The sequence below is a fragment of the Anomaloglossus baeobatrachus genome, chromosome 6 (assembly GCF_048569485.1).
Source record: "Anomaloglossus baeobatrachus isolate aAnoBae1 chromosome 6, aAnoBae1.hap1, whole genome shotgun sequence".
NCBI classification, from domain to species: Eukaryota; Metazoa; Chordata; class Amphibia; order Anura; family Aromobatidae; genus Anomaloglossus; species Anomaloglossus baeobatrachus.
In genome coordinates, this window is record NC_134358.1 from 251832146 (window position 1) to 251857305 (window position 25160).

The following is a 25160-nucleotide window of genomic DNA, read 5'->3' on the forward strand; positions in this document are numbered from 1 at the left end:
TTCACAGGCTTTACCTACTGGGTAACATTCCCAATTAGTACATTTTAAAGGAAACATCATGGTGGGGCTGTTTTTCATCATATGACACTGGGAAAATTCATATTGAAGGACGGTTGAATGGATAAGTGTATCGAGGCAGTTGTAACCCCTCCATGACCTTCGACGTACCTGTACGTCCAAGGGTGTGTCTGTTACTTTCATACGGGCTCAAGCAGCAAGACTGCATTTTTACAAACACATGTCTGTTGATCTTATCAGTCGACATGTGTAGCTACAGTAACAGGTACGGGTGAATCAGAGATCCACCTGTGCCTGTTAATTAGTTAAATCCCGCGGTCAACGCACTTCAGCAGAGAGTGTGCCATTCTCAGCCGCCATCAGCAGCGTTCTGACATGATCAAGGGGCACTAATGGGTTGTCATGGCAGCTGGGGGTTAGCTGATGACCCCTGTCACTGTCATGATGAAGTTCCTGTGAGTGGTGGCTCAGCACCAGCTTTCACAGGAGATCAGTAATTTTGTTGTTCAGAGGGATGCAAAAGCTGGCTTAAAGTCCCCTAAGGAGACTAGTATAATAAAAAAAAGTATTTAAACATATGAAAACGCCCCCACAAAAATTCAAATAACCCCCCTTTTGCCCCATATCTCTGAATTAAGAAATGCCCAATTTATCAAAATATAAAATAAGTTAATTTGATTGGTAAAGGGCGTAGCGTTTAAAAAATGGCATAATTACTTTTTTGGTCTCCACAACAATGCAATAAAATGAAATAGTAGGCGATCAAAACATCGCATCTACCTAAAAATGGTATAATTAAAAAAGTCAGCTCAAGATAAAAAAAATAGGCTGTCACCGAGCCACAGTTCCCGAAAAATGAGAATGCTACGGGTCTCAGAAACTAGCGATAAAAGTGCAATTATTTATATTTTTTTGACAAATGTCTGAATTTTTTTCCAACACTTAGATGAAAGTAAAACTATACATGTTTGGTATCTATAAACTTGTGTTGAGGAATCATAATGTCAAGACACTTTTACCATATAGTGAACATGGTGAATAAATCCGCCCCCCACCTCCCCAAACAATCATGAAGTTGCGCTTCTTCTGCAATTTCACTGCACTTGGAATCTTTTTTTCCATTTGCCAGCAAAATATGTGGCAGAATGAATAGTGTCTTTTCAAAATTACAACTCATCCCGCAAAATATAAGCCCTCATATGGCTATATTTACTGAAAAATAAAAAAAGTTATGGCTCTTGGATGAAGGGGAAGAAAAACTAAAATGAAAAATGGAAAAATCGCCAGATGGTGAAGAGATTAATAAAATTCTGCTGCCATCTACTAGGATGATGCAGATGACATAAGAGTGGAGATATCAGCAATGATCCCTAAGGGCCGTTTCACACATCCGTTATTTCCGAATTATTATTGATTGCCGAATCCGTCACACTCTAGTACAGTATTAATACTGTAGAATGTCACTGTGGCAAGGTCCAGTCACATGCTCCGGTCACATGACAGCATGTGACCGGAGGTTGCCGCGATGCCATTGAACTGTATTGCACTGTACTGGAGTGTGCCGGTACCGGCAATCCGGCGAAGTGCCGGATGTGTGAAATGGGCCTTACACACAGCTAAGGAAACTCTTGTTTCAGATAAAGAAAATAAAGCTGCTAGATTGACCCAGCCAATCACCTGAACTGGATCCAATAGAAAATTTATGGAAGAAACTAAAGCTCAGAGTTCATAGAAGAAGCCCATGGAATCTTCAGAATTTGAAGAGTAGTGTTGTGGAGAAGAATGGCGCAAAATCACACCTGTGCAATGCATGCTACTAAATTCTCCATACAGGAGGCAATCTCAAGCTGTCATCACCAACAAAAGCTTTTGGACAACGTATTAAATACATTTCTCATCTTACACAACACTATATGTATAGACATCTACGGTTTAATTTCTTTCCCTGTGTGAATTGGATGAGTTCCCAATTAACTCTGATGACATCCTGATGACACCCCCGCGACACCCCCACTACAGTGGGTGTAAAGACGATGACTTGGGAACTCTGATGACCTCCTGGACGTCACTGCACACACACTGCTTGCTGAATACTCACCTGACCTGTCCTCGGTGGTGCTGTGCCCAGTGCTGTCCCCGCAATGCTCAGGCTTCTAGCTCCTCAGTGCAGCGAATTATCAGTGAATATAATGGGGGGGTCAGAAGTGTGAGGCAGCAGAGCCGAAGAAAACAGCCCTGGAGACAGGTGAAGAGGGGCAGTTGGGCAGGCGATGAAGTCATAACCATATAAGGAGTGGAGCAACGGTCATTTTCTGAAGCGACGATTAAAGCATTTTTTTAGGAAAATTTCCGGTCAAAAAACGTGAGAATAATTTGTGGGAAGGTCCCAGGAATATTTTGGTACCTTTCTTGAAGAAATTGGTTGAGGCATTGAGAAGCTTGAGCTTAAAATCTGTGATAGGCCATAGGACTGTAAGTACATACAGAGACATACCCATTCTTACAATAGCCAAAATCTAGCCTGTGGTAGCCAGCCCAGTCCCATCTGATGTCCCCTCCATCTCTCTTTCACTTCACTACAAGTTGAAACGAATAAATTAGTTTGCTGCAGTGATATTTATAACTGTTAAAAATCCTGTCAGGAGCCTCAGCTGCAGCCATATTGGAAACCATGGCAACTCAGTCTGCTGAAGAAGATCCAGCGGAAGTTGTAATATTAATGACAGACTGATTTCAGTGCATTTTTGGTGTCCTTATAATCCTACCTCTTTAGGCTAGCCCAGATAATAACATTGTGACTTCGGGTGCAGTCTCACAAGTCAACTAATTTGGATATTATAATGCTGAAAAGCCGGCTTCCTTAACTTCATTGAAGCTGAGATCCCTTTCATCAAGGCTATCATTTCGGACTTTGTGCCTTTGCCTACGGTCGTCCTGACTCACAAATATACATTTATAGTTTATTATAACTATCTGGTACTGCTTTATTAAAGCAGAGAGCTCGAGCCACAGCTATAGCGCTACTCTAGTATATACCGTGGCGGTGTACAGTTTCGCTATATATAGTAGACTGTTGCTGCTTTATTTAGTTGTTTCTTTTACAAGCCAGAGCAGAAAGCAAATGTCACAACTATAGCGCTGCTCTAGTTAATACCGTGGCAGTGTGCTGAATTCTGAAGATTTCTGCCTGTTATCCCATCTAATCACTTATTACAAACAAAATGGAGAAAGGGGCTATCTCAAAAACTGTGATCCCTTCAACATCAAGTAAACCTCCTCGCACAGCCAATAAACTGGTTTATGGGAAAAATAATAACATAAGAGATTCTCAGAAACCAAAAGATAAAGAATTGTCAAAACTTTCATTTGTTACAAAAAAAGTGAATGACTCACAATCTTCAGACCTTTACCATAGGAATTGTATTAATGAAGAAGACAACATAGAAAAAAAGTCATGCAGGAGAAAATCACCAGTCTGGCGGACCTCAAACAAATTTCATCCAACCCCCGAATTTTGATCCTCTTAATGGTAATAAACAATCATCCACACTTCATGATGACATGGACTTATCTGCTCCAAGCAACAAAAGGAAAGAGATGGATGGGGCATATGAAAACTATAGAGTTACCTACGCAAAAATACTTACTGAATCCAGCGACGATTCGAAATCCCCAGACAAACAAAGACCCAGATTAGATTACTCACCACATATTCAGCTTCAGATACCTCAGTTGGACTTATCAAATCTGGAGGGAAATCAACATCTAAAAACCATAAATCTAGAATCCTTAATGATCGGGTTGATTTCTTCTCTTAACAATAACATCAATGCAGCCTTAGCATCTCAAACCACAACATTGAAAGAAGATCTTACAGCCATTCATAACAGACTGGACTCATATGGAGAAAAGATTTGTAAAGTTGAAGAGAAGACAGAAGATCTCGCCAGAGGTCAAACCAATCTACAATTCCAAATTCGCCTTCTTCGTAGTAAAGTAGCTGACATTGAAGATAGGTCGAGACAAAATAACATCAAGCTAAGAGGTATTCCAGAATCAGTCCCTAACTGTGACTTAGAAGGATATGTAAAAAATATTATGAGAACGATCTTGCCATCACTCTCCGAACTGGATACTGAAATAGACCGGATCCACAGACTTCCTAAACCGAGATCCATTGGGCCAGATGTTCCAAGAGATGTGATATTTCGATTACATTTTTTTAATACAAAAGAAAAAATCCTACATTACATGAAACATAACAGATCATTACCGGATCCTTTCCATCATATCCGTGTATTTATAGACTTATCAAAAGAGACTATGGATCTTAGAAGATCATTCGCTGATACCACAAAAAAACTACAAGAAAAAGGCATTCAGTATCGCTGGGGCTTTCCCACCAAACTTTTGATCTGGCTTAATGGGAAAACGATCCCCATATTAACCCCCGAAGATGGAATTAGAGTTGTTGCCTCCTTACTCAAAAACAAAGATCCAAACTTTTCTTCTTGTCACAATTAAACCTGATGACATTTTAGAGGCACCCCTGATGTTTTTTTCACTGCTCTTATAGACCAAGTTACCGGATTATAGACTTAATGATATATTAGTATTCCAATTTCATGGATTTGACTATGACCTTGCTCATAATTTTGAGTGTTTCTCCCTCTTTGCATCACCTTCCAAGGAAGAGGACTAAACATCTCCCACTTTCTTCCCGTTGAACTTTGCCTTTCCAGAGATTCTAAGTTAGTTAAGACTAGAATCCATTTAGGAGAACTAAAATTATATCTCTTTTACTGATATATTTGATTTTGTATTTCTTGTTTTTGTGATTTTGTTTCTAGAATCTATAAGATTTTAAATTACTCATATACGCAAGACGTTGGGTACTGTTAACTTATTAGTGTAAGTTATATCCAAGTTACATACCGGGTTTATATTTAATCCTTTTATAGTTTAATTGTTAGGAAAGTCTAATTGTTGTCTTGGTTTTTTATTTAATACTATAAGTCGAAAAGTTTCCTTATTACACGCTTATGTCCACAAAAATCTTTACTTATAATGTTAGAGGCCTCAATAGTCCGAGGAGAAGGTTTCAGGCATGGAAAGACATCAAAAATTCATATGCCAACATTGTTTGCTTACAGGAAATCAAATTTGCTAGAGAGAATCATCCCACCTTTTCAAACAAAAATTTCCCTAATTCTTTTTTTGCCTTGAATGAGAAGAAGAAGGCTGGGGTTTGTACTTTGATAAAAAACACTGTCTCTTTTCAACTTATTAACGAAGCTTATGACGATCAAGGTAGAATGCACATTTTAGCTTGCAAAATCAATAATAACCCATGCACAATTGTCAACGTCGATGCCCCCAATTTTGGCCAAATTGGATTCCTGAACAGGGTAATTTCCATGCTAAATAATATTAAAATTGGAGACGTTTTCTTTCTAGGGGACTTTAATCTGGTCCCAGATCGCATATTGGATTCTACGGCCCAAAACAGAGTTTGCTCCTTTTCCCTTAGAAAATGGTTATCAGACAATGAACTTCTAGATACTTTCAGAAGTTTAAACGCCTCATCACGGGAATTCACTTTTTAATCTGATACCTACAATACCTTTTCCAGAATAGACTTAATCTTAACAATGTCTTTCTCTATTTCTAAATTTAAAAAGGTTATCATTCCTCAGAAAACATTTTCTGACCACTCACCAGTACTGGGTGAGATTGTATTAAATTCACAGGCTCAAAGACATCTCTTGTGGAAATGTAGTCCATTACTAATAAATTCCCCAATTTACAAGTCACAATTAGAGAAAATAATTACTAATTACTTTATAGAAAACATCGATGATTTGATTTGTCCTACAATAATATGGAATGCCCATAAAGCGGTAGTGAGAGGGGAATTAATGGGTATTTCAGCACATCACAAAAAAATCAAGAGTGAAAAAATCGTACAACTCCAAAATAAGATCAACAATGCTGAAAGAATGCAACAGAATCTTAGCTCTCCATCAATAGATTTTCATAGAGAGTTATTAGATCTCAGGTCCCAATTAAGATTAATCTTGTTGGAAGACTATGATAGATTCAATTTGTACTGGAAAAGAACATTTTATTCTTCAATTAATAAGCCCTCAAAATTAATGGCCCAAAGAGTTAAGAATTTCAGAATTCGTAAAAGAATTACGTCAATTAAAATGCCCAATGGTAATATGACTTATCATCCCAAGGAAATAGTTGATACTTTTGCCAAATATTATGAAAATCTCTATAATCTTAAAAATGATTCTCATACTCCCCAGCCTACTGCAACTCTAATTAATGAATTCCTATCCAAATTGAACTTACCAAGTATTTCATCAGATGATCTAAATATCCCCTATTCAGAATCAGAAGTTCGTAATGCTATTAACGCGTTAAAATTAGGAAAATCCCCTGGCCCTGATGGATATACAAACGAATATTATAAATTATTTTGCCCCCTCTTGATCTCACATCTGACCAAGACATTTAATAAAATTTCTTCATCAGGCCATATCCCTCAAGAAATGCTGCAAGCAACAATCTCATTAATCCCTAAGCCAGGTGGAGATAGTGCATTAGTTGGTAATTATAGACCCATATCCCTAATCAATACAGACACAAAAATATACTCTAAATTAATAGCAAATAGGTTGTCAAAGATCATCCCAAACATCATTAATGTAGATCAACTTGGTTTTCTTGAAGGGAGGCAAACATCTGATGGTACGAGGAGAACAATCAACCTTGTCCATCAGATGAGTAAAAATAATATACCATCTGTATTGCTGGCACTTGATGCTGAAAAGGCTTTTGACCGTGTTAACTGGCAATATCTGAGGGCGACTCTGTCGAAATTTGGCTTCAATGACAGTTTTATTAATATGATTATGGCATTATACTCTGCACCAACTGCTAGGGTATATGCGAATAATCAGTTGTCATCTCTCTTCAGCATAACTAATGGTACAAGACAGGGTTGCCCTCTTTCTCCTATCCTTTTCAATCTTTCTATAGAACCCCTAGCTGAATACATTAGATCGATTGTAGATATTAAAGGGATTTTCACCAAAACAAAAGAACACAAAATTAGCTTATATGCTGATGATATTTTACTCTCCCTTTCTGACCCCATGTCTTCTGTCCCTGAATTGATTACATCCCTAGAAAAATTTTCACATATATCTTATTACAAACTAAATCCCCAAAAATCCAAATTTTTACATTTCCACTTAGATGATGTTTCGATAGGCTGTATTAAAAATATTACTTCCTTTTCACAAGAGACAAATTCTATTCCTTATCTAGGCATTACTATTACGAAAACTCTTCACGATATGCTGGAAACCAATATAAATCTCTTAGTTAACAATCTTAAAAAAGATACATTACATTACTCAAAAACTGAAATGTCTTGGCTGGGGAGGATAACAATTTTTAAAATGATGGTTCTTCCCAAAATCATTTATCAATTTAGATCCATCCCTCTATATGTTCCCTTGCACCATATTTTAAAATTAACAAAATTAATGAATGACTTTATATGGGATTCTAAGCGCCCCAGAATTTCTAGATTAACCTTAACTAAACATAGGAAAAAAGGAGGTATGGGCGTGCCGGACCTTACCAATTATTACATGACTTTCCTTATTCAACAAAGCCAACAATGGTTAAAAAATTCACATCCCTTTCCATGGCTAGACTTAGAGCTATCAGCTAACAACTATAGACCTCTCAAGACCCTCCTTCTTTCCCACATAATTAATCCTTCCCTTCCTCCTCCGAACACTCCTACACTCTGGGCCACAATTAGTGCATGGAAATATTTGTTGAAACAATCTCCCAAAATTAGTAAATACTCTCAAATAAAGAATTTTTCTCTCAATTTTTTAGCACTATTGGCTAATATAGAACTTCCCAAAGCTTGGCATTCCCTGAACTTAAAAAAGGTTTCTCATATACATGACGGCAATGATTTCATTTCCTTTCTTGATATCAAAATCAAGCATAAAATTCCCGATATAGACTTCAAAACCCTAATGTCTTTAAGAGATACTCTTAGGAAACGTTTGGCTAACAAGAACTCGCTTCATGAATTGGTTGATTCTCTCTTTTGCAAATTGGATAATGCCAAGACTTGGAGCACAAAAAAATATTTATCATCACCTTTTAAGCGATTTGAGCTTTAATAAGCTGAAATACATGGTGGAGTGGGAAAAAGAGCTTGGGATGGCGTTTTCAGAGGAAGATTGGTTTCACTCTCTTAAAGCAACTAACTCTTCTTCCTTGTGTGCTTCTCTTCTGGAAACTCATTTCAAGATAACTTCTCGCTGGTACTACACTCCAACTAGGTTGCATAAATTTAATCCTTCCATTTCCCCATTATGTTGGAGAAATTGTAAAGGCATTGGGAGTCTGTTACATATCTTCTGGGAATGCCCAGTGTTGAAGCCTCTCTGGGAAAAAATATCAAATCTAATCAATCAATTACTCATTTAGATCTTGTTTTGACACCCCAGTTAGCTCTCCTTTCTCTTGATCTAGATTCATTAAGGCCTTCCTATAAATCTTTAATCATCCATATTTTCCTAACTACAAAATCATTAATTGCCTCTCATTGGAAAAACCCTCTGCCCCCTGATATAACCCTAGTAACAAACTCAATAAAACAACATAATGAATTTGAGAGAAGACACGCCACTTTAAATAATTGCTTTCCTAAATACCATAAACAGTGGAACCTCTGGAATGAGTACCTCCAGAGTATTACGTAACTTATTTGTCTTATCGCTATGGATAATTAGCTTATTTTCGGTTTTTAAATACGTGTTCCTTATATGAAATACCTTCTTGCCTACTATTCCCATGATTTAATTATATATTGTGGTCATTTACTTTATGGGTTTTTGTAACTCAACATAGTTATTTAAGGTTATATAAAGGTTAGTTTGTGCACTATTGTATTGTTAGTTGTTTTTTTTTTTTGTTTTTTTTTTTAATATAGTTCTCCTATGTCCCTTTTTTCTTTTTCTCTCCTTCCCCCTTCCACTTAACCCAACCAATAAAACTATTTGATCTCCAACTTCCTATTTCCTTTCACTCTTCTCCCTTCCTTATGATCTAGATATAGATTATATTAAGTTTGTTGTTAATCTGTAATTTATGTGCATTATTTAAATAATTTCTATGATATTACTTTTCCCCCTTTAATCGTTAAACCCTTTAATAAAAATATTTTAACACTGGAGACAGGTGAATATAGAGTATCTTTTTATTTCAAAGACCTGTGTTTTTTCCAGTACGTTTCACACGTATGCAAATGCAGCTGTCACATGTGTGACACGCGTGACACACGTAGGACACACGTATGACCATAACCATGCGTATGGCTTGTACCTGATTAAACACGGACGTATGAAACCGGCCTTATAGTGATAAGTAGGAACACTTTGGTTTCCTGTGTATGTTTTTATAAAGTCCTTTAAAATTTTTAATATATTAATATAATCAGTAATAGATGGAATTCTTCTCCTTTTTAGGGTTCTTCAGAAATATCCAGCGGTTTTGCATTTATGTGGGACTTTGTCTTTTCCATTTCACAAGTCTAAAAGAGTTTAATGTATTTAAATGATTAAATGGACATGATAAGTGAGTGTGATTCTGGATCGTCTCTGAAGAAAGGAAATAAACTTTGTGTGACATCATTCCAAATGAAGGCTAAGCTTGGAGGGAGGCCAATCTAACAACTTTAAAGTCTCTCATACATACTGTAACTGCTATGATCTCTTGCCAAACAAGCCACCTTACGGAATTGCTCGCCTCCAGATTGTATATACCGTATGTCCTTTTGAACTTTCTTTAATGTTTTATTAAGATAAGAGAGTATAATGAGAATCCTACATTCCCCTACAATCCTACCTGAAGAAGACAGAATATGCCATTGTATAAGGGAGGTTTGTGACATGTTTGCTCTCCGTTCTACACCACAGTAGTTAAACTGTTAAGTAAAACACATATTGCACTACTTTTGGTAGTTTTTCCACTGACATGAAGATCTTGGGGAGCTGCTACTTAGAGAATGATTGATAACATACACTGCAAGATTGGTTATCAAGCAAGTGGATTATAGTCATGGTCATAGGCGGGCTTTACACGCTGCGACATCGCTAGCGATTGCTAGCGATGTCAAGCGCGATAGCACCCGCCCCCGTCGCACATGCGATATGTGGTGATTGGTGCCGTAGCGAACATTATCGCTACGGCAGCTTCACACGCACATAACTGGTCAGCGACGTCGCTGTGACTGCTGAACAATATCTCCTTCAAAGGGGAGGTGCGTTCGGCGTCACAGCGACGTCACCGAGACGTCACTAAGCGGCCAGCCGATAGAAGCTGAGGGGCGGAGATGAGCGGGACATAACATCCCGCCCACCTCCTTCCTTACGCATTGTCAATGGTGGCAGGTAAGGAGATGTTTGTCGTTCCTGCGGTGTCACACATAGCGATGTGTGGTGCTGCAGGAACGATAAACAACATCGTACTGGCAGCAGCATCGATATTATGAAAAGGGGCGACGTGTCACCGATCAACGATTTTTGACGTTTTTGCGATCGTGATCGCCGCTCCTAGGGTTTACATGCTGCGATGTCAGTAACGGCGCTGGATGTGCGTCACTAACAACGTGACCCCGACGATATATCGTTACCGATGTCGCAACGTGTAAAGCCCGCCATAGTCTCTCCATGATTCACACTCATACAGCTGCTCTGTTTGCCTGTGTCTTTCTCCATTAATCATTTTAAGGCCCCCTTCACACGCACGTGTCTCCGGTACGTGTTAGGTCCGTTCCTGCATGTTCCGAAGACACAGACACACGTACTCCAATGCTAATCTATGTATGGAGTTACACGTGTGTTATTCCATACGGTGCGTGTGTCCGTGTGCGTGATACGTTTGTTTGTCCATAAAAAACGGATGCATGTCCGTTTTCCTCACGGAACACGCACACACGCACCCATTAAACTTAATGGGTCCGTGAGCACACGTACGTGACACGGATGCATCTCCGTATGGTCCGTGTCCGTTTTGAAGCGATGTCGGTCAATCTTTTTGTTCTGTGTATGTCAGTCAACCTCCCTCAGTCCATGGGTCGGTCTCTATTCTCTCTCTGTCGGTCTCTCCCCCTCTCTCATACTCACCGTTCCCCGATCACTGGCGCGGAGCTGCAAAGCTGATAAAAAAGCTATGGTGGCTTCTCCTGATTTGAAAAAGCCGGCCGCTCATTATTCAATCTCGTATTCATTGCTTTCCCCGCCCACCGGCGCCTATGATTGGTTGCAGTTAAACACGCCCCCATGCTGAGTGACAGCTGTCTCACTGCAACCAATCACAGCCGCCGGTGGGTGTGTCTATATCGTGCAGTAAAAAAAATAAATAAGTAATTAAAAAAAATGACGTACGGTCCCCCCCAATTTGGAAACCAGCCAGGGTAAAGCCACACATCTGAAGGCTGGTATTCTCAGGATGGGGTGCTCCAAGTCATGGGGAGCCCCCCAGCCTAACAATATCAGCCAGCAGCCGCCCAGAATTGCCGCATCCATTAGAGGTATAAGGAGTTAATGGCAGCAACCCATAGCTGCCACTAAGTCCTTGATTACTCATGGCAGGCGTCTCCCCGAGATACCTTCCATGATTGACCTGTAAGTTAAAGTAAACACACACAGTTAAAAAATTCTTTATTTGAAATAATAATCAATAACAAATACCCTTGTTCACCACTTTATTAAGCCCAAAATACCCATCCATGTCCGGTGTAATCCACAGAGGTCCCGCGATGCTCTCAGCTCAGCTACATGAAGCTGACAAGATCTGCAGTAGAACACTGCCGCTCCTGCTAGCACCACACAGCAACTGAAGAGAGTCGCACGATCAGCGATGACGTCACTCAGGTTACTCGCGGCCACCGCTGGTTCCTCCAACTGTGACAGCAAGTCGCCCAAGTAACTGAAGTGAGCTGCGCGATCAGCGATGAAGTCACAGGTGAGTTGCGGTCTCGGGTGGAGGACTCCAGCTGGCCGCGGGTAACCTAATCGCGCTGCTCATTTCAGTCACTCAGGGGTGACCGCTAATCAGGCTGCCACACACAGACAGAGCCACGGTATGACAATGAAGTCGGGTGAAGTTCATCCGAGTTCATTCCCATCGCACGACTCTGTGTCTGCTGTCAGCGGGTATGTAGCAACGACATTGTACATCACACACGGATCATTTCACACAGACAACACACGGACATTACACGTACGTATCACACGCACACACGGCTAGCATACGCCATCACACGGATGTCACACGTACCGGAGAAACCGACATAAAATACGGAACACGGACCCGAAAAACGGAATGTAAGACACGCACATGTTTTTCATGTGCGTGTGAAGGGGGCCTAAAGTGCATTATGCAATACAGAAGTGGAAAGTGTTGCTTGTTAAACATTAGGTTAATTAAAACATAGATCCCATCTAACAGTGGATAATTAATTTTCGGTTGCCAAATGTAAGTTTTACCTAATACAGGGGTGGGGAACCTCCGGCCCGCGGGCCGCATGTGGCCCGCCATGACCTCTTGTTCGGCACATGGGCAGATTTCCGGGGGCGGCAGTACTACGGCCGCCGCGGTATTACCGGCAGCCGGCCCTTTAACTCTCCACATGCGCTGCTTGCGCACACCAATGAGAGCTCTCGGTGGCAGGTGCCAGCGTGCTCAGGACTTACTTTGTGGGCAGGTTGATCGCTCTGCGATTCCGTCCCACATCACCTTCACCGCCTCCAGCATTGTGCCGCCTACTCTCCAGCGCTTGTGTGCCGCCCGCTCCCCGCCCCTTCTCCGGTGCAGCATGCCTCCTCCACTGCTGTGTGCCGCCCACTGCACGGCGCTTCTCCGGGGCAGCATGCCCCCTCCACTGCTGTGTGCCACCCGCTGCACGGCGCTGTGTGCCGCCCGCTGCCCGCCCCTTCTCCGGTGCAGCATGCCCCCTCCACTGCTGTGTGCCGCCCGCTGCACGGCGCTTGTGTACCGCCCACTGCACGGCGCTTCTCCGGTGCAGCATGCCCCCTCCACTGCTGTGTGCCACCCGCTGCATGGCGCTGTGTGCCGCCCGCTCCCCTCCCCTTCTACGGTGCAGCATGCCCCCTCCACTGCTGTGTGCCGCCCGCTGCACGGCACTGTGTGCCGCCCGCTCCCCGCCCCTTCTCCGGTGTAGCATGCCCCCTCCACTGCTGTGTGCAGCTCCAAGTGCTGTGTGCAGCCTCCCCAGTCTCCTCCTAGTGATGTCTGTGCCCCCCCTCAGTGATGTCTGTGTGCCCCCCCTCAGTGATGTCTGTGTGCCCCCCCTTAGTGATCTCTGTGTGCCCCCCTCAGTGATGTCTGTGTGCCCCCCCTCAGTGATGTCTGTGTGCCCCCCCTCAGTGATGTCTGTGTGCCCCCCCTCAGTGATGTCTGTGTGCCCCCCTCAGTGATGTTTGTGTACCCCCCCTCAGTGATGTCTGTGTGCCCCCCCTCAGTGATGTCTGTGTGCCCCCCCTCAGTGATGTCTGTGTGCCCCCCCTCAGTGATGTCTGTGTGCACCCCTCAGTGATGTCTGTGTGCCCCCCCTCAGTGAGGTCTGTGTGTCCCCCCTCAGTGAGGTCTGTGTGCCCCCCCTTAGCGATGTCTGTGTGCCCCCCTTAGTGATGTCTGTGTGCCCCCCATTAGTGATGTCTGTGTGCCCCCCCATTAGTGATGCCTGTGGCCCCCTAGTGATGTCCATGCCCCCCTAGTGCTCTCTGTGTCGCCTTAGTGATGTCTGTGCCCCCCCAGTGCAATCTGTGCCTCACAGCAATGCTTATGCCTCCCAGTGAACTAGTAATGTCTGTTCTCCAGCCTCTCTTGTCATGTATATGCCCCCAGCATCTCTTGTCATGTATATGCTCCCAGACCCTCCTGTCATGGGTATGCCCCAGCATCTCCTGTGATGTATATGCTCCAACCCCTCCTGTGATATATACATCACATTGGAGATGCTAGGAGCAAATACATCACAAGAGGGGATGGAACATATATATCACAGTGGAGACGCTGGGGGCGTATACATCACACTGGAAATGTTGGGGCCATACATATCACAGGAGAGGCTGGGGGCATATACATCACAGAAAGGGCTTGGCGCATATACCTCACAGGAGCGGCTAGGCGCATATACCTCACAGGAGAGGCTGGGCGCATATACCACACAGGAGGGGCTGGGCGCATATACCTCACAGGAGGGGCTGGGCGCATATACTTCACAGGAGGGGCTGGGCACATATACATCAAAGGAGAGTCTGAAAGCATATACATCACAGGAGGGGGATAGGGGCATATACATGTATATATATTATGTGATGTATATGCCAACAGCCCCTTCAGTCATGTATGTGTCTCTTGTGATTTATATACTCCAGTCCCTGTGTCTGGCATGTGATGTATATTCTCTACCAATCTTATTATCACAAAGAGTTGCCTGTGCTCCAGACCGTGACAAACCTGGAAAAGAGAGAAGCAACATAAGTATCACTGAACATCACAGCCGCACAATACATAAGCAGCTCTGGCCACCACAGTGGGGGTGAGTTAATTATCTGTTTGACCAAATATAGCCGGTTCATTTTCACATTGATAATTTTGTGCGGCCCCCGAAGGTTGGCAGGAATTTCCAAATGGCCCCGGGCAGTAAAAAGGTTCCCCACCCCTGACCTAATAGAACATCAAATGTTTTAGGCAGGTGTGGAAAAACTGCTACAAAGTATGAAATGCTTTTAAAAATCAAAATATTAATATTTTTTTCTATGAATTAATATAATGCAAAGTGAATGAACATTAGAGAAATCTAAATAAAATCAATATTTTATGTGACCATACTATGGCTTTAAAACAGCATCAAAGAATCAATTCTGCTTCAAACATCATAGAGAACTAACCACAGATCTTCTGTAGATGTGGCCTTGGCATATCATTCTGTGACTTCATGTAATTCTGGAAAGTTTCGATGATGTTGACATTAGGGCTCTGGGGAGGGCCATATCATGACTTTCATTACTCTGAAGATAGTTCTTAATCATATTGGCTATATTTTTGGGGTTGTTGCCATACCCCCTTAATGACTGACAATCTGCCATTTCACAGTGGCCAATAAGGGGCCTTTTGCTTCAGCAACGCTTTTGACGGCATTGAGGATTAAATGAAAATCCCCACAAGTGACAGATGTTTATAACAGCTGACACACTGATGCATTGGTCCAGACCAATTTTGATCCTAGCGTTATACTGAAAACAATAAAGAAAGTAATCAATAAAATCCTACACAAATCCAGCCCCACAAAAAGACCATCATCTGTCATTGGACATATAAGGGGCTACCACGCTACTGGTAGACTTTGGAGAAGCGTCATTGCTTTCTGTCCTCTCAAATAAAATCCAGTTTAATCTGTGCTTCAAAATCCAAATGCCCCCTTTCTTCTGAACCCCACTGTGCCTAAACCGCTATCAACAGCCATATGTTAGTATTACTGTATCAGTGAGACTCCACTTAGAGGGAATCTGTCAGCAGGTTTTTGCTACCTTATCTGAGAGCAGCATAATGTAGGCAAAGAGATCCTGAATCCAAAGATGTATCAGTTAGATTACTGGCTGCAGCTGTTCTGACTATCAAAGATTTCAGTTTTAGCATGTAGCAGAGCTAAACAAGCTGCCCCGCCCACACTAGGCTTTCAATGTACATTTCCATAGGCAGAATCTGCTAATCACTGAAGGGGGTGGAGTTGGACTTGAGCTTGTTTATTTTCTTTCACTTACAGATTAATGATGAGAGGTGTCTCAGAGACAAGACACATGCCATGATTAATCTAGGATTTAGTGGCTGCAATGTGCTGCCATTAACTCTTTATTACCCCGACTACCACCGCACCAGGGTAATCGCGATGAGTAAAGTAAAGCGCCGGGATTGTCATATCTAATAGATGCGGCAATTCCAGGCAGCTGCTGGCTGATATTTTTAGGCTGGTGGGGGGCTCCCAAAAACGTGGATCTCCCCAGCCTGAGAATACCAACCCTCAGCTTTGAGGCATTATCTTGGCTGGGTATAAAAATTGGGGGAGCTGCACACCTTTTTTTTAAACTATTTCTTTTTTTTTTACTGTTCGATATAGACCCGCCCACCGGCAGCTGTGATTGGTTACAGTCAGACAGCTGTCACTCAGCTTGGGGGCAGGTCTGACTGCAACCAATCACAGGGAGAAGCAATGGATATGTAATGAGATCAATGAGTAAGTACAGTGAATATGTGATGAGGCTAATGAGCGGGTAGGGAAGAAGAATGAGAGGCCGCGGGAGCAGTGTGACAGCCGCACCATGATTAGTGAGTATGAAGTGAAGAGAGAGAAAAAGTGGCGTTATACTGTGACATCCTCATTCCCAGAAACCATATGTTGGTCAGAGATGCATGCAGGCATATTCTCCAGGCTCTCCCCATTCACTTTCATCATTTTCCTATCCATTTTAGCCTTTTTCTCAGGCCCCCAGACCTCTCTGTTGAGACCAGCAGAAAATTACTCGCATTTCCCATTGACTTGCATTGTACTCGCTATTCGTGATGTGTATATGTATATTACAAAGTACTCGTTATGACTATAGTGATTACGAATATTACGGTACTCGCTCATCTCTAAGCAGAACAGAAGATTTAGCAGCCCCAGGTGTGAACCTACACTTACTTTACCAACCATTAGTATTAACACAAAAAACCTAAATACTTCTGATTAAAAGCATTTACCTCTACTTACACTTCTGCGGTATCTCACTCAGATGATACATTGGTTGAATTAGTACAGAAACACATGCAGTGATTGTTTTTTACTTTATAGGAAGAGTTTATATTTTTTCCAATGAGATTCAGCTCCTCAGCTGCTGTTCTCAGCCATGCTTAATGAGATCCATATTTCCTGACTTGTCAGGGCCATGGATTAAAATGTGTGACGCACAGAGTCAGAAGTGATAAAAGTTACGAGACTCATTTTCTTCTACAACTCACTTAGGGTTTGAGGTGGCATCAATACACTTATATGGTTTAATCAATATGTTATCATTTTATAGTATACAGTTATATTATACAGTTAATAATATCTGAGCATCTCAGTATCCTAATAAACTGTAATAGCACCTCAGAAAAATTCGAGTAAATCTCATATGCAATTACATCCTTCCTCAATATAAATGATGGCTTCCACACAGTTTTTATACCGTAGTAGATGCATTTACTTGCCAAAGTATTCACATAAGCACTTATCAAAGTAAAGAGGCTCGAGAAAAAAGGCAATGTATTAGATCTCTCTAAACCTCACTTAATAACACAGATCTTTAAAGGGATTTCCTGAGGTTTAAAGAATATTGCCTTAGAGAAAATGGTATAAAATTTACAACTTAGTATACACACCTGATACATTTTTGGCCACTTCATTAGTCTCTTCTTATCTTGTATCCTGTGTTGATGTCTCTGTTTTCCCACGTGACCTCGGCAATCTAACATGTATCAAAGCCAGGGGTGGGGAACCATTTTTCTGCCGGAGGCCATTTGGCCTTTTCTACCAACCTACAAGGGCCGCATATAATTATCAACTTGAAAATTACACTGCTGTATTTGGTCAAACAACTCACCCCTACACCCCTTGTGTGGTGGCTGGAGCTGCTTCTCCTAGTCCTTGGTGCACCTGTGACGTTAGGTGGTATTGAGCAGGTTGCTTTTGAGAACTGATTTTCCAGGTTTATCTCACAGGAGACGCTGAAGGCATACACATCACAGGAGACATTGGGGCACATAAATTACAGGAGACGTTGGGGGCATACTCATCACAGGAGAGGCTAGGGGCATATACATCACAGAAGGGGCTTGAGGCATATACTTCACAGGAGGGGCTGGAACATGTACATCACATGAGGGGCTGGGGGCATATAATATCACAGGAGAGGCTGGTGCATATACAATCACAGGAGTTGATGGGAACTATACATCACAGGAGGGGCTGGTGCATATACATCACAGGAGACACTGGGGGCATATACATCACAGGAGGGGAACATACATCACTGGGGGGAGCACAGACAGCACTAGGGTTCATGGACAACAGTGAGGGTTACACAGCACTAAGGGGGTACACAGCACTTAGAGGCACACAGCACTTAGGGGTGGTACACAGCACTGGGAGTGAGGTGGCACAAAGTACTAGAGGGTACACAATACTAGGGGGAACAGAACTGGGGGTGGGGTGGCACACAGTACTAGAGGGTGCACAGCACTGGAGGGTGAACAGCACTGGGAGTGGGGTGGCAAACAGTACAAGAGTGTACACAGCACTGGGGGGAACAGCACTGGGGGAACAGCACTGGGGGTGGGGTGGCACACAGTACTGGAGGGTATACAGCACTGGGGGAACACCACTGGGGGGGTGGAATGGCACACAGTACTAGAGAATACACAGCACTGAGGGGTGGCACACAGTACTAAAGGGCACACAGCACAGGGGGGGCAGCACTGGGGGTGGGGTGGCAGACAGTACTAGAGTGTACACAGCACTGGGGGTTGGGTGGCACACAGTACTAGAGAATACACAGCACTGTGGGGTGAACAGCACTGGTTTGCGGACTCACAGCCCTGGGGGGAGGAATCACACAGCACAGGTTTTAGAGGCATATACTGCAGGGAGGTCAGTAAAGCTGCTGCTCCTCTTCTTCTGTGGGAAGGGAAAAGAGCATCTCATGCTTACCTCACCCACAAGGTAAGCCCTGAGCATTCTGGCACAGAGTGAGGACCTTATGGTAGGCGCACGCAGCGTTCAAAATGCTGCGTGTGCATCCTCGCATCCTGTACTAGGACTTAAAGGGCTGGCAGCAGGCAAGGCCGCAGCTGCCGCCCGAGCACTGTGGTCTCTGGTCTAAGCAGTCTCGTACCATACACTGGTGAGGACAGTGATTGGCTCCAGCGGTCATGCAGCACTGTCAACGCTACAGAAAGTTAAACGATGACTGTCAGGAAGCACTTTATCCTGAGGTGAGTACACAAAAACTCACATTGTAACGAGTAACCCGAATACCATACTATCTGCACGTGTAGCGAATAGCAGTGATTACACTTGCTCATCACTACATACATGGTCATATACAGTTAGGTCCAGAAATATTTGGACAGTGACACAAGTTTTGTTATTTTAGCTGTTTACAAAAACATGTTCAGAAATACAATTATATATATAATATGGGCTGAAAGTGCACACTCCCAGCTGCAATATGAGAGTTTTCACATCCAAATCGGAGAAAGGGTTTAGGAATCATAGCTCTGTAATGCATAGCCTCCTCTTTTTAAAGGGACCAAAAGTAATTGGACAAGGGACTCTAAGGGCTGCAATTAACTCTGAAGGCGTCTCCCTCGTTAGCCTGTAATCAATGAAGTAGTTAAAAGGTCTGGGGTTGATTACAGGTGTGTGGTTTTGCATTTGGAAGCTGTTGCTGTGACCAGACAACATGCGGTCTAAGGAACTCTCAATTGAGGTGAAGCAGAACATCCTGAGGCTGAAAAAAAAGAAAAAATCCATCAGAGAGATAGTAGACATGCTTGGAGTAGCAAAATCAACAGTCGGGTACATTTTGGGAAAAAAGGAATTGACTGGTGAGCTTGGGAACTCAAAAAGGCCTGAGCGTCCACGGATGACAACAGTGGTGGATGATCGCCGCATACTTTCTTTGGTGAAGAAGAACCCGTTCACAACATCAACTGAAGTCCAGAACACTCTCAGTGAAGTAGGTGTATCTGTCTCTAAGTCAACAGTAAAGAGAAGACTCCATGAAAGTAAATACAAAGGGTTCACATCTAGATGCAAACCATTCATCAATTCCAAAAATAGACAGGCCAGAGTTAAATTTGCTGAAAAACACCTCATGAAGCCAGGTCAGTTCTGGAAAAGTATTCTATGGACAGATGAGACAAAGATCAACCTGTACCAGAATGATGGGAAGAAAAAAGTTTGGAGAAGAAAGGGAACGGCACATGATCCAAGGCACACCACATCCTCTGTAAAACATGGTGGAGGCAACGTGATGGCATGGGCATACATGGCTTTCAATGGCACTGGGTCACTTGTGTTTATTGATGACATAACAGCAGACAAGAGTAGCCGGATGAATTCTGAAGTGTACCGGGATATACTTTCAGCCCAGATTCAGCCAAATGCCGCAAAGTTGATCGGACGGCGCTTCATAGTACAGATGGACAATGACCCCAAGCATACAGCCAAAGCTACCCAGGAGTTCATGAGTGCAAAAAAGTGGAACATTCTGCAATGGCCAAGTCAATCACCAGATCTTAACCCAATTTTGCATGCATTTCACTTGCTCAAATCCAAACTTAAGACGGAAAGATCCACAAACAAGCAAGACCTGAAGGCTGCGGCTGTAAAGGCCTGGCAAAGCATTAAGAAGGAGGAAACCCAGCGTTTGGTGATGTCCATGGGTTCCAGACTTAAGGCAGTGATTGCCTCCAAAGGATTCGCAACAAAATATTGAAAATAAAAATTTTTTTTTTGGGTTTGGTTTATTTGTCCAATTACTTTTGACCTCCTAAAATGTGGAGTGTTTGTAAAGAAATGTGTACAATTCCTACAATTTCTATCAGATATTTTTGTTCAAACCTTCAAATTAAACGTTACAATCTGCACTTGAATTCTGTTGTAGAGGTTTCATTTCAAATCCAATGTGGTGGCATGCAGAGCCCAACTCGCAAAAGTTCTGTCACTGTCCAAATATTTCTGGACCTAACTGTATACTTTCGGTTCGAAACATAGCAAATGGGATGCATGATATTGAGAGTATAGCTGCTAACTTAGAGAAGTTAGGAAATCCAGCTGTCCCTTAGATTAAAAAAATAGTTTTATTTCAAAAGCTTTAAAAACATGATGGACAAAAAAAGTGAAATAAAAAAAACACATGAACAAAATTGTTCATTATTTAGTTTTTAAATTTTACTTTTTTGTTCATGTTTTTAAAGCTTTTGGAATAAAACTGATTGTCAAGTATCTAGATTTGAACCCTTGAGTCTTTGCTCTGTTATTAGCGTCTGTGTCTGCTGAACCACTACCGATACACCTTTTGTTTGAGTGTTTAGTTTTTGTTATTTTAATTTAGTTCTATTAGAGTAACAGGTGTATTCATTTACTCATTTGCCTGCCTAATCACTTTTCAGGTGCTGGTTTATATACCTTCCTCTTGCTAATATTTTTTGCTGGTGATATTCTCATTTTAAAGTCCAGCCTTAAGGCTAGGGCCCCACTTTGCTTTTTACCTGCTTTTTACCTGCTTTTTTGCTGCTTTTTCAACTGCAGCGTTTAATGCCAAAATGGATGTGTTCTGCTTTTCAAGCAAAGTCTATGGGAATTTGGGTTTCTTGAACCCACTTTGTAGTTCAAAAATACGCCTTTTTGTGGCAGAAATTTGGGCAAAAACTCAGCTTTGCAGTTCAAAACTCAAATGGCAGAAACAACTGACATGGCAACTGGCATTTCTGAACTCGACAATACCAAATATGTGTATTTTTTTTATATTTTTAACCGTTTAATTTTCAATGGCGCAAAAGGGGGGTACTTTGAACTTTTATTTTTTTATTTTTTTAATTTTTCAAAACTTTTTTTACTTTTTTTTTTATCTTAATAGTCCCCCTAGGGGGCTATAGGAATCACCACCCTGATGACTCATTGTTTACTCCCGATCAATGCAGCACTGCTCAGATCGGGAGAAAAGCTCATCTCTTGTAACCTGCAGTACTCGGCTGCTTGTTACAGGACCTGAGTAATGTGAGCTACAGGAGTCATCACATGACCCTGTGCTACTATGACAACCATCAGATCCACGTGATCACATCACGTACTTTCTAGTGTCGGGCGGTGAGTAAACTTCTACCGTGACCGCTATTAAAATGGTGCTGCCACATTTTGACAGCGCCATTTAAGGGGTTAACAGTTACGTGTGTGCCTGCTAGGCACACATGTCAGCTGTACAAATCACCTGACATGTGCATGGATCTCCCCAGCTGCTCGTGGCAGCCGGGTGGGATTAACACTATGACCACTAGGATGTAACTTTACAGCCCGAGGTCGTTAGGGATTGTCTGGTCTAAATCCGCCGGTCTACAGTCACTGTATGTGACTGCAGACTTATGAATCCTCATATTGCTTGCACTGTGCTCTGTGAGGACTTGCCAGTTTCAGAGCCAGGAATGGCAGTCACCTGATAGCGAATAAAGGGGTGTAGCTTCACTCAATACACTTGCATTGAGTTAAATCAAGCCCCTCTAGTCGGAGTTAGTCCAGAAGTATGCATATTGCATATTTGATACTATGTGACTGACGTTCTGGGCTCTGACATGTGGTCTGACATCCAGTGACTGCTGGATTTAGACCGGACAACCCTTTAAATTGAGCAGATGTGGATTGCATTCACAAAACAACTTTATAACTATGAATAGTCAATTTGTTAATCTAGGTTGAGACTTTTCTATCACTATTGGGTAAGTTTTTGTAGTTGAGAATGTTGTACAAGTGGATGGGTATGGGTTGTTTCATACATGGTTTCATTTTAATAAAAAGATTTTTACAAATCTTAAAGAGGATCACAGCAATGACCATACATGAACAAGAGAAGGACGCAGCTAGAAAGAGAAATCGGGAATATAGAGATGAAACAGGCACAATATAATAACGGCAAAAAGACGCTAGTCAGAGAAAAACATGTGCTTCATTCTTATGAATGTTCATGTTCATAATATATATACTACTACAGCTAACTGTTTATTTTGCCTGAATAATCTACACTTTCAAAGTACAGATGTACAGCTTGTTTCTTCATGTATTCCAGTCATCAGAGTGATAAAAGACAGCTGTCAGCCACAAGTCAAGTGTATTCATTAACTAACATGAGTAAAAGATTATAACCTGTCTGTCAAAATCCAGGTCATTCCAGGGTTGTGTAAATAGTCGGGTCATTGTGCTACTGAATGTTCCTGTTTAGTCAAAAAGGACTACACACGGAAACATGCTCCTATGTGTATCTGCCCTGCTGGGTCAACTCCTCATGTTGTAGACCCCTGGAGATGAACTGATTACAGGAAACAAAAATGCCACATTTTATTCCTGATAGAATCTGCTGATGCCTGTACATTTACAATACATAGGAAACAATTACTAGATAGAATTCATACAAATGGGAAAAATTCCAAAAACGGCTCCAACTAGCAAAAAATGAAAACCTCCAAACTTATTTTAGGATTATATCTGATTAGAAGTTCACAATAGCACAAAAATCCCAATATTAATCCAGCTCCCAATGTCTAAAAATATAAACATTTATTAGAATGTTTAAAACTCCATATTTAAAAGAAAAGAATAATACAGGTAGAAACACTAACGTATTTCTTCAGATGCAGCAGGCATTCCTAATCCTGGCATGCCACGGTTGTACAAGCCTGCTGTATTGGAAACACTTTAGTGTTTCTCCCAGTATTATTTTTTTTGTTTGGATGATTGAGTTTTAAATGTTATTGTAAGTTTGAATGTTGTTATCCTTGTGAGCTAAAACAATTTTTGGAAGTTTTTGCTAGTATGGTCAGTCCTGGTTCCATGCACTAAGGAACAAGCACCATATAAATGGAGGTGAACTGGTTGACGCTTTTTCTTTCTCTTTGTTGGGCGCTCAGAATTGTAATACATTTGCATCAAGTCTTCCAAAGGAGGAACTGCTCACTGAGGCTAATCCCAAGTCTAGATAATAGATTAATATCCTCAACTGGGGATCTCTATTTAGCATATTTATACCCCTTTGGATACTTTTTAAATTTGTAATTAACACTGTTATTAATATTTTCTGAAGTTGTCAGGTTCAGTGATGGAAAGAGATATTTCTTAACTAGAAGGTGGCCCGATTCTACGCATCGGGTATTCTAGAATTTATGTATTGTGTAGTTCATGTATGATTTTTGTTATATATATATATATATATATATATATAGATGTTGTTGTATGTAGTTACTAAGTGTTTGTGTAGGGCGTTGTACATGTTCTGGGTGTTGTCTGGGTGTGGCGGGGGGTGAGAGCGGTGTTGTATGTGTGTTGCGTTGATTGTGGAGCGCTGTGTGTCTGTAGCGTTGTGTGTGTGTGTTGCGCGGTTTGTGTGGGTGTGGGGTGTGTGTGTGTGTTTTGGGGGAAGTATGTTTTGTGCAATGTGTGTGTTGTGCAGTATGTGCGTATATTTATGTATGCCGCGGTGTTTGTGTGTTGGTGTTGTGTGTGTGCAGCGTTGTCTGTGTGTGTGTGTGTGGGTGTCTGTGTAGGGCGGTGTTTGTGGTTCCCAGTGTGTGTGTGTGGTGTGTTGTGCAGTGCGCGTGTGTGTGTGTGTTGGGGGGAGGTGTGCACCTCCCATCGTGCTCCATCCCCCATGCTGCGCACTCCCCATCGTGCTCCATCCCCTATGCTGCGCATTCCCCATCGTGCTCCATCTCCCATGCTGCGCACTCCCCATTGTGCTCCATCCCCCATGCTGCGCATTCCCCATCGTGCTCCATCCGCCATGCTGCGGACTCCCCATCATGCTCCATCCCCCATGCTGCGCACTCCCAAACGTGCTCCACCCCCATGCTGCGCACTCCCCATCGTGCTCCATCCCCCATGCTGCGCACTCCCAAATGTGCTCCATCCCCCATGCTGCGCACTCCCCATCGTGCTCCATCCCCCATGCTGCGCACTCCTCATCGTGCTCCATCCCCCATGCTGCGCACTCCCCATCGTGCTGTATCCCCCAAGCTGCGCACTCCCAAATGTGCTCCATCCCCCAAGCTGCGCACTCCCAAACGTGCTCCATCCCCCATGCTGCGCACCCCCCATCGTGCTCCATCCCCCATGCTGTGCACCCCCCATCGTGCTCCATCCCCCATGCTGCGCACCCCCCATCATGCTCCATCCCCCATGCTGCGCACTCCCCATTGTGCTCCATCCCCCATGCTGCGCA